This window comes from Pinus tabuliformis, chromosome 8, assembly GCF_031772625.1.
Source record: "Pinus tabuliformis cultivar Carrire ecotype Pingquan chromosome 8, CPIR1, whole genome shotgun sequence".
NCBI classification, from domain to species: domain Eukaryota; kingdom Viridiplantae; phylum Streptophyta; class Pinopsida; order Pinales; family Pinaceae; genus Pinus; species Pinus tabuliformis.
This window is the reverse complement of record NC_142294.1, coordinates 1568997752-1569015373: the sequence shown is the minus strand read 5'-3', so window position 1 is coordinate 1569015373 and position 17622 is coordinate 1568997752.

The window sequence follows — 17622 nt, the reverse complement described above, 5'->3', positions numbered from 1 at the left end:
AGTTTAGAATTTGTTCAAACTGCTCCTAGAAAGCTGAGCTCGACCCCTAGAGGTGGGGAAAGGAGTTAGATGGTCTAGATGGTCTATATTATGCTCTCTCTTTCTCATTTTGATGGTTGGACTCTTGTGTAAGGAAGCTTTATTGTATATTGTGCATCTATTTCTGCAATTGAAGGCAAGGAAAGCCAGGGTTTTACAGACATCTTTGAGGATTCTTGTGGATCTGATTGTTGATGGTGTGTTCTCTACATGTTCTTGTAAGTTTGTTTATGTGTTTCACATCTCTCTTATGCTTCTAAATTGGACAGATGAAGTGGTAAAGTTTGAACTCATGTTTTGACATGCTCAGCTTTTTAGTTTGTTCAATTTTAATGTTTTCTACTGTCTAGAGAGGATTCGAATTGTGTGTTTGCCCTCTTTAGCTTCTCCTCTATCATCTCTGATCATCCATCTCAGATTAAGACATCAGCACTCATTCCTACCTTGCCCCTTAGATCCCCCTGTGAAAACTGTGCTCAATCCCCGCACTTTGAATTGCACTTCCACCAATTGCCACCAAAAACCCAAAAATCATTAAATCAACCCCCTTATCAATTTACTAGCCTAAAATCTTTATTTTTAATTGGTCAGCCTAATTATATTATAAGATCTATCAAATCTGACCCGAGAGAGCCTTCTCATACCCCGTAGGGCTAGCTACGAGGTGAAATGGTTTGATGTAGCCTTGAGAGTTTGTCTATCTCAGCCTAGGTGAATTCCAAGCGCTAACATATTGGCGACCATACTGGGGAGAACATCTAAACCTTTGCTCATTGAACGTGTTATTTCATAAGTCTTAGACGGAGCCTGAAGTTACGCCAGAAGCCTTCGAAAACGCTCTTGTTTTACATCAGTGTTAGTAGATAAACGCTGCTTCAGTCAATCTCCGTGAGCTTGTGAACGTAGCGCTTCATTGACACTTTACCCCAGTACATGTATCAAGTTCAGATCTGATTGTTGATAGTGGACAACGATCAGACACTTGAAAGGCTGAATCATTCACTTGGCGACTCCTTTCACTGAAGAATCCAGCAACCTATGCTTCATGGTGACTTCACTGCAGGAAGATCAGTAGCTGTGAGATTTTCATGATGGACCTAATCGCAAGAAGATATGCTCCCTTGAGCCGAGATCACATTCCAGGTTTTCCGAATAAAATTCCGAAGGTAGATTGGTCAAGGAATTTGCCTATATTTAATGATGATGGTAAGAAGGATGTTGCTTTACATTTGGTTAGATTTCATATGCATATTCGCAATTTGAAGGTGGATTTTCCTGAAGATTGCTTAATGAAGATATTCTTGGCCACTCTGGAAGGTAAAGCTCAATCATGGTATGAAAGTTTGCCGCCTGCTTGTATTTACTGTTTGAAGGATTTTCATGTCTTGTTCATTGAAAGATATCAAGCATCTTATCCATCATTAAATTTGGTTCATGACTGTTGCAAGCATGCTTATAGTTTTATTGAAAGCCTTGAGAAGTTTTATGAAGATGATAATTTTATGGATGTTGAGATCATGGAGGCTTTGTATGAGAATCCATTTCAGCAACATGAAGAGAACCTAGAGGATTCCCATAGAGACGATCATGAAAATTTGTAGCAGGACCAAGATCTTAGTATGGTGGAAAATGAAAAAATTTCGCCTCTTGACAATCAACAGAAATTGCATGAAATGGATCAGCAGTATGAGGAAAATCTGTATACTCCTTCACTTGAAATCAATGAAGACAATCACTGTTTGAGCAGAAGAAAACAAAAGGCATTATCTCCTTTGTCCGAAGATGAGATAGATCAGCTCTTGAGAGGTCTTGCTCCAGCTCAAGCTAAAGCAGATTTGCAGTGCACACATGGTCAAGAAGATGATGGTGGACCTTCTTCCTCTTCTGAAAAGGATGACAGTCTTGTAAGCAGCATTATAGATCAGCAGGTTGAAATTTGTTATATGGCTGAAGATGGTGAAAGAGAAGAGCTCATTTCAGATCTGCCCACAGAAGAAGACAGCATGCAAAGCCTGCATGAGGAGGTAATTCAGTCAGTTCATGAAAATCAAGATGAGATCTTCATTCAAGTAAGTGAAACAGTTCCTTTGGATGAATTTATGGTAGATGATAGAACTGTCATTTTTGCACTTCAAGAATCAGCTGAAGTTTCTTTCCTTATGATTGAAGAATGTAATAAGGAACTTGATAATTTGGTTGTGATATCATATGAAGATGACCTACAGCACATTCACACCATAGAAGATCATAGCATACAGGATTACCTTTCAGATTCTTCATATGTTTCATGTGCTGAAATGTTTTTCCAAGAAGAGATCTGCTCATCCATTTGTTCGGAGTTTTTTGAAGCCCATGAGCATACTTTCACCGTAGCACATGATGAAGGTATATCAGAATTTGAAGCAAAGGATACCTTGTTCTTTCAGCAGGAGGTGGCACTGTCAAGACTTCATGTTTTCCACGATCCTCTAGCAAGTTTGTTGCAGCCAGCAGTGATAGTGTTTATTGCAGTGTTCAGTGATGAAGGAGATCATGGTCAGCTATGTTTTTGGATGCTCAGTTATAGGTTTGTACTGTTGACCAGAAGATCTGATAAGGAGAATCAGTCAAGAAGGCATCTTCTTGATTGGTTACATTGGCATTATGATATAGTTTGATGTATATTGTCTTGTAAGAAACACAGGTGGTTGTCATCATGATTTCAAATCTTGATGGACTGCTGCCCTTCATAAGCTTTGTAAGTTTTGTTTTAAGTCAAGTCATGAGTCATTTGTGTTTGGTCTGTTGAGTAAGTTTTTCAAGTTATTTCAGTTTGCCATCGAGTCGGTTTGAGTCAAGCATCAGTTAAGTTTCAGTCAATTGTCTAAGTCAAATAAATTTGTTTTTGAGTTGGTCACATCTGTACAAATTGACTCCATTTGCCCAATGAATAAGGCACTGGTCTGCTCTCCCAAGAGGTCTGAGGTTCTTGGCACCTCCAAGGAGCTACCATCCCCATTGGAGCCAATGTTAGTGTCAGTCTTTTTAGCCTTCCTACAGTGATCAAATGTGCTCTTACAAAGTGATTTTGAAGTGTCAAGGTCAAATTTTGTCATTTCAGTGAGTCTTCAAGCAAAATTTGGTCACTAGGCATTAGGTCTAGGGTTTGCCCAAATGTCAGTCCATGTCATCATTCAGCTGAGCCTATCATCATTCGTAGGGTGGTCATTATCATGTCAGTGTCTAATGAGTCATTTTACACCTTGTGCATGCTTCATGTTGCGCCCAGGCAAGGTCATTTCCCTCTCCTAGGGTTTTGAAGGCAATTTCTCTTGGATGGTCAAATCACCGGCAAAACTTGTTTCCTGATGTTCATACACCTTCCCCTATCCTTAAAGTACCTTATCAAACACTTCCCATCCCTTAGATCCGCCAAATTCCTCATTTTTGCACAAACCCTAGTTTCTAGCTACAAGCTGGCAATTTTCTAGGTTTGGCCTGTGTTTTGTCCTTTTCGACCCCTTCCCCTCACTCAATCTCTGAGATTCCACTTTCCCCTGCTTCCTAACATCCCTCCCCACTCCCAAAAATTTCCCCAAGAATTTAGAAGCCCTCTATCCCCTTCATTTCGCTCCATTTCGACAAAATCCCTTGTTTCACACATCGGGACAAGTTGCACTCAAATGATGTTTCAGAGCAATAAAAGATGAATTTTGCAAAACTGAGAGAGGTTTTTGTCCACAACATGCCAAGGAAGAAAAACCTCTTTCACTTTTTACACAGGTGTCATGGTTTGAGAGAAATGTCAAAAATACCGGCGAGAACAAAGGTGCTCCAAGGACGGTTGGCCAAAGCACAAAAACGAAGGAAAACGCCCGATCCACTCCAAACTTTGGCCAAAGCCTCTTTGACTGAGCATGGTACTTGATTGGGGACTACCAGCCCAAATTTCAAGAAATTTGGAGAAAATTTTGTCATTTGTGAATTTTTTGTGCAATTTACAGGTTTTTCCCAAGAACTGGTCTCACCCCGGGTGAGACCAGTTTGAAGGGCTGCTCGGAATTTTGAAAACTTGGCATTTTTGGAAAGGGAATTCAAAAAGAAAAATTACCAATACTTGGGAGAAGCCTGATTTTGAGTTTTGAGCCTCCAAAAGCTCAAAATACATCAAAAAAATGACTTTCTGCCCACTTTTTGAGTTGCAGAAAGTGACCTTGGGAGAAATGGTTTTTGAGGGGTCAAATCAACACCAAATTCAGACATTCCACTTGGGATGGAAAGTAGACAGGCCAAGCTTTCCAATGAGCCATCTTGCACCTGATTTGGACCAGTGGAACCCACTCAAAAACAGCTGTGAAGGGGCGCGACCAGAACTTCCAGATTTGCCAGAATTCACATTTTTGGTCAAAAAACACTGTTTTGACTATGGTTGACTATTTTTACTTGTAGATGATGGATAAATGTAATATTTTCATGGCACTTTGGTAGATTTTATCTTTCTTTACCCTTCTAGAAGCTTCCATGATGTAAAAAGTGAAAAATTAATGCATGGATGAGTTAGCTAAGTAATAGAGGCAAGTTGTTTGGCTGCCTATTTTCTAGTTCTTAGTTTAGAATTTGTTCAAACTGCTCCTAGAAAGCTGAGCTCGACCCCTAGAGGTGGGGAAAGGAGTTAGATGGTCTAGATGGTCTATATTATGCTCTCTCTTTCTCATTTTGATGGTTGGACTCTTGTGTAAGGAAGCTTTATTGTATATTGTGCATCTATTTCTGCAATTGAAGGCAAGGAAAGCCAGGGTTTTACAGACATCTTTGAGGATTCTTGTGGATCTGATTGTTGATGGTGTGTTCTCTACATGTTCTTGTAAGTTTGTTTATGTGTTTCACATCTCTCTTATGCTTCTAAATTGGACAGATGAAGTGGTAAAGTTTGAACTCATGTTTTGACATGCTCAGCTTTTTAGTTTGTTCAATTTTAATGTTTTCTACTGTCTAGAGAGGATTCGAATTGTGTGTTTGCCCTCTTTAGCTTCTCCTCTATCATCTCTGATCATCCATCTCAGATTAAGACATCAGCACTCATTCCTACCTTGCCCCTTAGATCCCCCTGTGAAAACTGTGCTCAATCCCCGCACTTTGAATTGCACTTCCACCAATTGCCACCAAAAACCCAAAAATCATTAAATCAACCCCCTTATCAATTTACTAGCCTAAAATCTTTATTTTTAATTGGTCAGCCTAATTATATTATAAGATCTATCAAATCTGACCCGAGAGAGCCTTCTCATACCCCGTAGGGCTAGCTACGAGGTGAAATGGTTTGATGTAGCCTTGAGAGTTTGTCTATCTCAGCCTAGGTGAATTCCAAGCGCTAACATATTGGCGACCATACTGGGGAGAACATCTAAACCTTTGCTCATTGAACGTGTTATTTCATAAGTCTTAGACGGAGCCTGAAGTTACGCCAGAAGCCTTCGAAAACGCTCTTGTTTTACATCAGTGTTAGTAGATAAACGCTGCTTCAGTCAATCTCCGTGAGCTTGTGAACGTAGCGCTTCATTGACACTTTACCCCAGTACATGTATCAAGTTCAGATCTGATTGTTGATGGTGGACAACGATCAGACACTTGAAAGGCTGAATCATTCACTTGGCGACTCCTTTCACTGAAGAATCCAGCAACCTATGCTTCATGGTGACTTCACTGCAGGAAGATCAGTAGCTGTGAGATTTTCATGATGGACCTAATCGCAAGAAGATATGCTCCCTTGAGCCGAGATCACATTCCAGGTTTTCCGAATAAAATTCCGAAGGTAGATTGGTCAAGGAATTTGCCTATATTTAATGATGATGGTAAGAAGGATGTTGCTTTACATTTGGTTAGATTTCATATGCATATTCGCAATTTGAAGGTGGATTTTCCTGAAGATTGCTTAATGAAGATATTCTTGGCCACTCTGGAAGGTAAAGCTCAATCATGGTATGAAAGTTTGCCGCCTGCTTGTATTTACTGTTTGAAGGATTTTCATGTCTTGTTCATTGAAAGATATCAAGCATCTTATCCATCATTAAATTTGGTTCATGACTGTTGCAAGCATGCTTATAGTTTTATTGAAAGCCTTGAGAAGTTTTATGAAGATGATAATTTTATGGATGTTGAGATCATGGAGGCTTTGTATGAGAATCCATTTCAGCAACATGAAGAGAACCTAGAGGATTCCCATAGAGACGATCATGAAAATTTGTAGCAGGACCAAGATCTTAGTATGGTGGAAAATGAAAAAATTTCGCCTCTTGACAATCAACAGAAATTGCATGAAATGGATCAGCAGTATGAGGAAAATCTGTATACTCCTTCACTTGAAATCAATGAAGACAATCACTGTTTGAGCAGAAGAAAACAAAAGGCATTATCTCCTTTGTCCGAAGATGAGATAGATCAGCTCTTGAGAGGTCTTGCTCCAGCTCAAGCTAAAGCAGATTTGCAGTGCACACATGGTCAAGAAGATGATGGTGGACCTTCTTCCTCTTCTGAAAAGGATGACAGTCTTGTAAGCAGCATTATAGATCAGCAGGTTGAAATTTGTTATATGGCTGAAGATGGTGAAAGAGAAGAGCTCATTTCAGATCTGCCCACAGAAGAAGACAGCATGCAAAGCCTGCATGAGGAGGTAATTCAGTCAGTTCATGAAAATCAAGATGAGATCTTCATTCAAGTAAGTGAAACAGTTCCTTTGGATGAATTTATGGTAGATGATAGAACTGTCATTTTTGCACTTCAAGAATCAGCTGAAGTTTCTTTCCTTATGATTGAAGAATGTAATAAGGAACTTGATAATTTGGTTGTGATATCATATGAAGATGACCTACAGCACATTCACACCATAGAAGATCATAGCATACAGGATTACCTTTCAGATTCTTCATATGTTTCATGTGCTGAAATGTTTTTCCAAGAAGAGATCTGCTCATCCATTTGTTCGGAGTTTTTTGAAGCCCATGAGCATACTTTCACCGTAGCACATGATGAAGGTATATCAGAATTTGAAGCAAAGGATACCTTGTTCTTTCAGCAGGAGGTGGCACTGTCAAGACTTCATGTTTTCCACGATCCTCTAGCAAGTTTGTTGCAGCCAGCAGTGATAGTGTTTATTGCAGTGTTCAGTGATGAAGGAGATCATGGTCAGCTATGTTTTTGGATGCTCAGTTATAGGTTTGTACTGTTGACCAGAAGATCTGATAAGGAGAATCAGTCAAGAAGGCATCTTCTTGATTGGTTACATTGGCATTATGATATAGTTTGATGTATATTGTCTTGTAAGAAACACAGGTGGTTGTCATCATGATTTCAAATCTTGATGGACTGCTGCCCTTCATAAGCTTTGTAAGTTTTGTTTTAAGTCAAGTCATGAGTCATTTGTGTTTGGTCTGTTGAGTAAGTTTTTCAAGTTATTTCAGTTTGCCATCGAGTCGGTTTGAGTCAAGCATCAGTTAAGTTTCAGTCAATTGTCTAAGTCAAATAAATTTGTTTTTGAGTTGGTCACATCTGTACAAATTGACTCCATTTGCCCAATGAATAAGGCACTGGTCTGCTCTCCCAAGAGGTCTGAGGTTCTTGGCACCTCCAAGGAGCTACCATCCCCATTGGAGCCAATGTTAGTGTCAGTCTTTTTAGCCTTCCTACAGTGATCAAATGTGCTCTTACAAAGTGATTTTGAAGTGTCAAGGTCAAATTTTGTCATTTCAGTGAGTCTTCAAGCAAAATTTGGTCACTAGGCATTAGGTCTAGGGTTTGCCCAAATGTCAGTCCATGTCATCATTCAGCTGAGCCTATCATCATTCGTAGGGTGGTCATTATCATGTCAGTGTCTAATGAGTCATTTTACACCTTGTGCATGCTTCATGTTGCGCCCAGGCAAGGTCATTTCCCTCTCCTAGGGTTTTGAAGGCAATTTCTCTTGGATGGTCAAATCACCGGCAAAACTTGTTTCCTGATGTTCATACACCTTCCCCTATCCTTAAAGTACCTTATCAAACACTTCCCATCCCTTAGATCCGCCAAATTCCTCATTTTTGCACAAACCCTAGTTTCTAGCTACAAGCTGGCAATTTTCTAGGTTTGGCCTGTGTTTTGTCCTTTTCGACCCCTTCCCCTCACTCAATCTCTGAGATTCCACTTTCCCCTGCTTCCTAACATCCCTCCCCACTCCCAAAAATTTCCCCAAGAATTTAGAAGCCCTCTATCCCCTTCATTTCGCTCCATTTCGACAAAATCCCTTGTTTCACACATCGGGACAAGTTGCACTCAAATGATGTTTCAGAGCAATAAAAGATGAATTTTGCAAAACTGAGAGAGGTTTTTGTCCACAACATGCCAAGGAAGAAAAACCTCTTTCACTTTTTACACAGGTGTCATGGTTTGAGAGAAATGTCAAAAATACCGGCGAGAACAAAGGTGCTCCAAGGACGGTTGGCCAAAGCACAAAAACGAAGGAAAACGCCCGATCCACTCCAAACTTTGGCCAAAGCCTCTTTGACTGAGCATGGTACTTGATTGGGGACTACCAGCCCAAATTTCAAGAAATTTGGAGAAAATTTTGTCATTTGTGAATTTTTTGTGCAATTTACAGGTTTTTCCCAAGAACTGGTCTCACCCCGGGTGAGACCAGTTTGAAGGGCTGCTCGGAATTTTGAAAACTTGGCATTTTTGGAAAGGGAATTCAAAAAGAAAAATTACCAATACTTGGGAGAAGCCTGATTTTGAGTTTTGAGCCTCCAAAAGCTCAAAATACATCAAAAAAATGACTTTCTGCCCACTTTTTGAGTTGCAGAAAGTGACCTTGGGAGAAATGGTTTTTGAGGGGTCAAATCAACACCAAATTCAGACATTCCACTTGGGATGGAAAGTAGACAGGCCAAGCTTTCCAATGAGCCATCTTGCACCTGATTTGGACCAGTGGAACCCACTCAAAAACCGCTGTGAAGGGGCGCGACCAGAACTTCCAGATTTGCCAGAATTCACATTTTTGGTCAAAAAACACTGTTTTGACTATGGTTGACTATTTTTACTTGTAGATGATGGATAAATGTAATATTTTCATGGCACTTTGGTAGATTTTATCTTTCTTTACCCTTCTAGAAGCTTCCATGATGTAAAAAGTGAAAAATTAATGCATGGATGAGTTAGCTAAGTAATAGAGGCAAGTTGTTTGGCTGCCTATTTTCTAGTTCTTAGTTTAGAATTTGTTCAAACTGCTCCTAGAAAGCTGAGCTCGACCCCTAGAGGTGGGGAAAGGAGTTAGATGGTCTAGATGGTCTATATTATGCTCTCTCTTTCTCATTTTGATGGTTGGACTCTTGTGTAAGGAAGCTTTATTGTATATTGTGCATCTATTTCTGCAATTGAAGGCAAGGAAAGCCAGGGTTTTACAGACATCTTTGAGGATTCTTGTGGATCTGATTGTTGATGGTGTGTTCTCTACATGTTCTTGTAAGTTTGTTTATGTGTTTCACATCTCTCTTATGCTTCTAAATTGGACAGATGAAGTGGTAAAGTTTGAACTCATGTTTTGACATGCTCAGCTTTTTAGTTTGTTCAATTTTAATGTTTTCTACTGTCTAGAGAGGATTCGAATTGTGTGTTTGCCCTCTTTAGCTTCTCCTCTATCATCTCTGATCATCCATCTCAGATTAAGACATCAGCACTCATTCCTACCTTGCCCCTTAGATCCCCCTGTGAAAACTGTGCTCAATCCCCGCACTTTGAATTGCACTTCCACCAATTGCCACCAAAAACCCCAAAAATCATTAAATCAACCCCCTTATCAATTTACTAGCCTAAAATCTTTATTTTTAATTGGTCAGCCTAATTATATTATAAGATCTATCAAATCTGACCCGAGAGAGCCTTCTCATACCCCGTAGGGCTAGCTACGAGGTGAAATGGTTTGATGTAGCCTTGAGAGTTTGTCTATCTCAGCCTAGGTGAATTCCAAGCGCTAACATATTGGCGACCATACTGGGGAGAACATCTAAACCTTTGCTCATTGAACGTGTTATTTCATAAGTCTTAGACGGAGCCTGAAGTTACGCCAGAAGCCTTCGAAAACGCTCTTGTTTTACATCAGTGTTAGTAGATAAACGCTGCTTCAGTCAATCTCCGTGAGCTTGTGAACGTAGCGCTTCATTGACACTTTACCCCAGTACATGTATCAAGTTCAGATCTGATTGTTGATAGTGGACAACGATCAGACACTTGAAAGGCTGAATCATTCACTTGGCGACTCCTTTCACTGAAGAATCCAGCAACCTATGCTTCATGGTGACTTCACTGCAGGAAGATCAGTAGCTGTGAGATTTTCATGATGGACCTAATCGCAAGAAGATATGCTCCCTTGAGCCGAGATCACATTCCAGGTTTTCCGAATAAAATTCCGAAGGTAGATTGGTCAAGGAATTTGCCTATATTTAATGATGATGGTAAGAAGGATGTTGCTTTACATTTGGTTAGATTTCATATGCATATTCGCAATTTGAAGGTGGATTTTCCTGAAGATTGCTTAATGAAGATATTCTTGGCCACTCTGGAAGGTAAAGCTCAATCATGGTATGAAAGTTTGCCGCCTGCTTGTATTTACTGTTTGAAGGATTTTCATGTCTTGTTCATTGAAAGATATCAAGCATCTTATCCATCATTAAATTTGGTTCATGACTGTTGCAAGCATGCTTATAGTTTTATTGAAAGCCTTGAGAAGTTTTATGAAGATGATAATTTTATGGATGTTGAGATCATGGAGGCTTTGTATGAGAATCCATTTCAGCAACATGAAGAGAACCTAGAGGATTCCCATAGAGACGATCATGAAAATTTGTAGCAGGACCAAGATCTTAGTATGGTGGAAAATGAAAAAATTTCGCCTCTTGACAATCAACAGAAATTGCATGAAATGGATCAGCAGTATGAGGAAAATCTGTATACTCCTTCACTTGAAATCAATGAAGACAATCACTGTTTGAGCAGAAGAAAACAAAAGGCATTATCTCCTTTGTCCGAAGATGAGATAGATCAGCTCTTGAGAGGTCTTGCTCCAGCTCAAGCTAAAGCAGATTTGCAGTGCACACATGGTCAAGAAGATGATGGTGGACCTTCTTCCTCTTCTGAAAAGGATGACAGTCTTGTAAGCAGCATTATAGATCAGCAGGTTGAAATTTGTTATATGGCTGAAGATGGTGAAAGAGAAGAGCTCATTTCAGATCTGCCCACAGAAGAAGACAGCATGCAAAGCCTGCATGAGGAGGTAATTCAGTCAGTTCATGAAAATCAAGATGAGATCTTCATTCAAGTAAGTGAAACAGTTCCTTTGGATGAATTTATGGTAGATGATAGAACTGTCATTTTTGCACTTCAAGAATCAGCTGAAGTTTCTTTCCTTATGATTGAAGAATGTAATAAGGAACTTGATAATTTGGTTGTGATATCATATGAAGATGACCTACAGCACATTCACACCATAGAAGATCATAGCATACAGGATTACCTTTCAGATTCTTCATATGTTTCATGTGCTGAAATGTTTTTCCAAGAAGAGATCTGCTCATCCATTTGTTCGGAGTTTTTTGAAGCCCATGAGCATACTTTCACCGTAGCACATGATGAAGGTATATCAGAATTTGAAGCAAAGGATACCTTGTTCTTTCAGCAGGAGGTGGCACTGTCAAGACTTCATGTTTTCCACGATCCTCTAGCAAGTTTGTTGCAGCCAGCAGTGATAGTGTTTATTGCAGTGTTCAGTGATGAAGGAGATCATGGTCAGCTATGTTTTTGGATGCTCAGTTATAGGTTTGTACTGTTGACCAGAAGATCTGATAAGGAGAATCAGTCAAGAAGGCATCTTCTTGATTGGTTACATTGGCATTATGATATAGTTTGATGTATATTGTCTTGTAAGAAACACAGGTGGTTGTCATCATGATTTCAAATCTTGATGGACTGCTGCCCTTCATAAGCTTTGTAAGTTTTGTTTTAAGTCAAGTCATGAGTCATTTGTGTTTGGTCTGTTGAGTAAGTTTTTCAAGTTATTTCAGTTTGCCATCGAGTCGGTTTGAGTCAAGCATCAGTTAAGTTTCAGTCAATTGTCTAAGTCAAATAAATTTGTTTTTGAGTTGGTCACATCTGTACAAATTGACTCCATTTGCCCAATGAATAAGGCACTGGTCTGCTCTCCCAAGAGGTCTGAGGTTCTTGGCACCTCCAAGGAGCTACCATCCCCATTGGAGCCAATGTTAGTGTCAGTCTTTTTAGCCTTCCTACAGTGATCAAATGTGCTCTTACAAAGTGATTTTGAAGTGTCAAGGTCAAATTTTGTCATTTCAGTGAGTCTTCAAGCAAAATTTGGTCACTAGGCATTAGGTCTAGGGTTTGCCCAAATGTCAGTCCATGTCATCATTCAGCTGAGCCTATCATCATTCGTAGGGTGGTCATTATCATGTCAGTGTCTAATGAGTCATTTTACACCTTGTGCATGCTTCATGTTGCGCCCAGGCAAGGTCATTTCCCTCTCCTAGGGTTTTGAAGGCAATTTCTCTTGGATGGTCAAATCACCGGCAAAACTTGTTTCCTGATGTTCATACACCTTCCCCTATCCTTAAAGTACCTTATCAAACACTTCCCATCCCTTAGATCCGCCAAATTCCTCATTTTTGCACAAACCCTAGTTTCTAGCTACAAGCTGGCAATTTTCTAGGTTTGGCCTGTGTTTTGTCCTTTTCGACCCCTTCCCCTCACTCAATCTCTGAGATTCCACTTTCCCCTGCTTCCTAACATCCCTCCCCACTCCCAAAAATTTCCCCAAGAATTTAGAAGCCCTCTATCCCCTTCATTTCGCTCCATTTCGACAAAATCCCTTGTTTCACACATCGGGACAAGTTGCACTCAAATGATGTTTCAGAGCAATAAAAGATGAATTTTGCAAAACTGAGAGAGGTTTTTGTCCACAACATGCCAAGGAAGAAAAACCTCTTTCACTTTTTACACAGGTGTCATGGTTTGAGAGAAATGTCAAAAATACCGGCGAGAACAAAGGTGCTCCAAGGACGGTTGGCCAAAGCACAAAAACGAAGGAAAACGCCCGATCCACTCCAAACTTTGGCCAAAGCCTCTTTGACTGAGCATGGTACTTGATTGGGGACTACCAGCCCAAATTTCAAGAAATTTGGAGAAAATTTTGTCATTTGTGAATTTTTTGTGCAATTTACAGGTTTTTCCCAAGAACTGGTCTCACCCCGGGTGAGACCAGTTTGAAGGGCTGCTCGGAATTTTGAAAACTTGGCATTTTTGGAAAGGGAATTCAAAAAGAAAAATTACCAATACTTGGGAGAAGCCTGATTTTGAGTTTTGAGCCTCCAAAAGCTCAAAATACATCAAAAAAATGACTTTCTGCCCACTTTTTGAGTTGCAGAAAGTGACCTTGGGAGAAATGGTTTTTGAGGGGTCAAATCAACACCAAATTCAGACATTCCACTTGGGATGGAAAGTAGACAGGCCAAGCTTTCCAATGAGCCATCTTGCACCTGATTTGGACCAGTGGAACCCACTCAAAAACCGCTGTGAAGGGGCGCGACCAGAACTTCCAGATTTGCCAGAATTCACATTTTTGGTCAAAAAACACTGTTTTGACTATGGTTGACTATTTTTACTTGTAGATGATGGATAAATGTAATATTTTCATGGCACTTTGGTAGATTTTATCTTTCTTTACCCTTCTAGAAGCTTCCATGATGTAAAAAGTGAAAAATTAATGCATGGATGAGTTAGCTAAGTAATAGAGGCAAGTTGTTTGGCTGCCTATTTTCTAGTTCTTAGTTTAGAATTTGTTCAAACTGCTCCTAGAAAGCTGAGCTCGACCCCTAGAGGTGGGGAAAGGAGTTAGATGGTCTAGATGGTCTATATTATGCTCTCTCTTTCTCATTTTGATGGTTGGACTCTTGTGTAAGGAAGCTTTATTGTATATTGTGCATCTATTTCTGCAATTGAAGGCAAGGAAAGCCAGGGTTTTACAGACATCTTTGAGGATTCTTGTGGATCTGATTGTTGATGGTGTGTTCTCTACATGTTCTTGTAAGTTTGTTTATGTGTTTCACATCTCTCTTATGCTTCTAAATTGGACAGATGAAGTGGTAAAGTTTGAACTCATGTTTTGACATGCTCAGCTTTTTAGTTTGTTCAATTTTAATGTTTTCTACTGTCTAGAGAGGATTCGAATTGTGTGTTTGCCCTCTTTAGCTTCTCCTCTATCATCTCTGATCATCCATCTCAGATTAAGACATCAGCACTCATTCCTACCTTGCCCCTTAGATCCCCCTGTGAAAACTGTGCTCAATCCCCGCACTTTGAATTGCACTTCCACCAATTGCCACCAAAAACCCCAAAAATCATTAAATCAACCCCCTTATCAATTTACTAGCCTAAAATCTTTATTTTTAATTGGTCAGCCTAATTATATTATAAGATCTATCAAATCTGACCCGAGAGAGCCTTCTCATACCCCGTAGGGCTAGCTACGAGGTGAAATGGTTTGATGTAGCCTTGAGAGTTTGTCTATCTCAGCCTAGGTGAATTCCAAGCGCTAACATATTGGCGACCATACTGGGGAGAACATCTAAACCTTTGCTCATTGAACGTGTTATTTCATAAGTCTTAGACGGAGCCTGAAGTTACGCCAGAAGCCTTCGAAAACGCTCTTGTTTTACATCAGTGTTAGTAGATAAACGCTGCTTCAGTCAATCTCCGTGAGCTTGTGAACGTAGCGCTTCATTGACACTTTACCCCAGTACATGTATCAAGTTCAGATCTGATTGTTGATAGTGGACAACGATCAGACACTTGAAAGGCTGAATCATTCACTTGGCGACTCCTTTCACTGAAGAATCCAGCAACCTATGCTTCATGGTGACTTCACTGCAGGAAGATCAGTAGCTGTGAGATTTTCATGATGGACCTAATCGCAAGAAGATATGCTCCCTTGAGCCGAGATCACATTCCAGGTTTTCCGAATAAAATTCCGAAGGTAGATTGGTCAAGGAATTTGCCTATATTTAATGATGATGGTAAGAAGGATGTTGCTTTACATTTGGTTAGATTTCATATGCATATTCGCAATTTGAAGGTGGATTTTCCTGAAGATTGCTTAATGAAGATATTCTTGGCCACTCTGGAAGGTAAAGCTCAATCATGGTATGAAAGTTTGCCGCCTGCTTGTATTTACTGTTTGAAGGATTTTCATGTCTTGTTCATTGAAAGATATCAAGCATCTTATCCATCATTAAATTTGGTTCATGACTGTTGCAAGCATGCTTATAGTTTTATTGAAAGCCTTGAGAAGTTTTATGAAGATGATAATTTTATGGATGTTGAGATCATGGAGGCTTTGTATGAGAATCCATTTCAGCAACATGAAGAGAACCTAGAGGATTCCCATAGAGACGATCATGAAAATTTGTAGCAGGACCAAGATCTTAGTATGGTGGAAAATGAAAAAATTTCGCCTCTTGACAATCAACAGAAATTGCATGAAATGGATCAGCAGTATGAGGAAAATCTGTATACTCCTTCACTTGAAATCAATGAAGACAATCACTGTTTGAGCAGAAGAAAACAAAAGGCATTATCTCCTTTGTCCGAAGATGAGATAGATCAGCTCTTGAGAGGTCTTGCTCCAGCTCAAGCTAAAGCAGATTTGCAGTGCACACATGGTCAAGAAGATGATGGTGGACCTTCTTCCTCTTCTGAAAAGGATGACAGTCTTGTAAGCAGCATTATAGATCAGCAGGTTGAAATTTGTTATATGGCTGAAGATGGTGAAAGAGAAGAGCTCATTTCAGATCTGCCCACAGAAGAAGACAGCATGCAAAGCCTGCATGAGGAGGTAATTCAGTCAGTTCATGAAAATCAAGATGAGATCTTCATTCAAGTAAGTGAAACAGTTCCTTTGGATGAATTTATGGTAGATGATAGAACTGTCATTTTTGCACTTCAAGAATCAGCTGAAGTTTCTTTCCTTATGATTGAAGAATGTAATAAGGAACTTGATAATTTGGTTGTGATATCATATGAAGATGACCTACAGCACATTCACACCATAGAAGATCATAGCATACAGGATTACCTTTCAGATTCTTCATATGTTTCATGTGCTGAAATGTTTTTCCAAGAAGAGATCTGCTCATCCATTTGTTCGGAGTTTTTTGAAGCCCATGAGCATACTTTCACCGTAGCACATGATGAAGGTATATCAGAATTTGAAGCAAAGGATACCTTGTTCTTTCAGCAGGAGGTGGCACTGTCAAGACTTCATGTTTTCCACGATCCTCTAGCAAGTTTGTTGCAGCCAGCAGTGATAGTGTTTATTGCAGTGTTCAGTGATGAAGGAGATCATGGTCAGCTATGTTTTTGGATGCTCAGTTATAGGTTTGTACTGTTGACCAGAAGATCTGATAAGGAGAATCAGTCAAGAAGGCATCTTCTTGATTGGTTACATTGGCATTATGATATAGTTTGATGTATATTGTCTTGTAAGAAACACAGGTGGTTGTCATCATGATTTCAAATCTTGATGGACTGCTGCCCTTCATAAGCTTTGTAAGTTTTGTTTTAAGTCAAGTCATGAGTCATTTGTGTTTGGTCTGTTGAGTAAGTTTTTCAAGTTATTTCAGTTTGCCATCGAGTCGGTTTGAGTCAAGCATCAGTTAAGTTTCAGTCAATTGTCTAAGTCAAATAAATTTGTTTTTGAGTTGGTCACATCTGTACAAATTGACTCCATTTGCCCAATGAATAAGGCACTGGTCTGCTCTCCCAAGAGGTCTGAGGTTCTTGGCACCTCCAAGGAGCTACCATCCCCATTGGAGCCAATGTTAGTGTCAGTCTTTTTAGCCTTCCTACAGTGATCAAATGTGCTCTTACAAAGTGATTTTGAAGTGTCAAGGTCAAATTTTGTCATTTCAGTGAGTCTTCAAGCAAAATTTGGTCACTAGGCATTAGGTCTAGGGTTTGCCCAAATGTCAGTCCATGTCATCATTCAGCTGAGCCTATCATCATTCGTAGGGTGGTCATTATCATGTCAGTGTCTAATGAGTCATTTTACACCTTGTGCATGCTTCATGTTGCGCCCAGGCAAGGTCATTTCCCTCTCCTAGGGTTTTGAAGGCAATTTCTCTTGGATGGTCAAATCACCGGCAAAACTTGTTTCCTGATGTTCATACACCTTCCCCTATCCTTAAAGTACCTTATCAAACACTTCCCATCCCTTAGATCCGCCAAATTCCTCATTTTTGCACAAACCCTAGTTTCTAGCTACAAGCTGGCAATTTTCTAGGTTTGGCCTGTGTTTTGTCCTTTTCGACCCCTTCCCCTCACTCAATCTCTGAGATTCCACTTTCCCCTGCTTCCTAACATCCCTCCCCACTCCCAAAAATTTCCCCAAGAATTTAGAAGCCCTCTATCCCCTTCATTTCGCTCCATTTCGACAAAATCCCTTGTTTCACACATCGGGACAAGTTGCACTCAAATGATGTTTCAGAGCAATAAAAGATGAATTTTGCAAAACTGAGA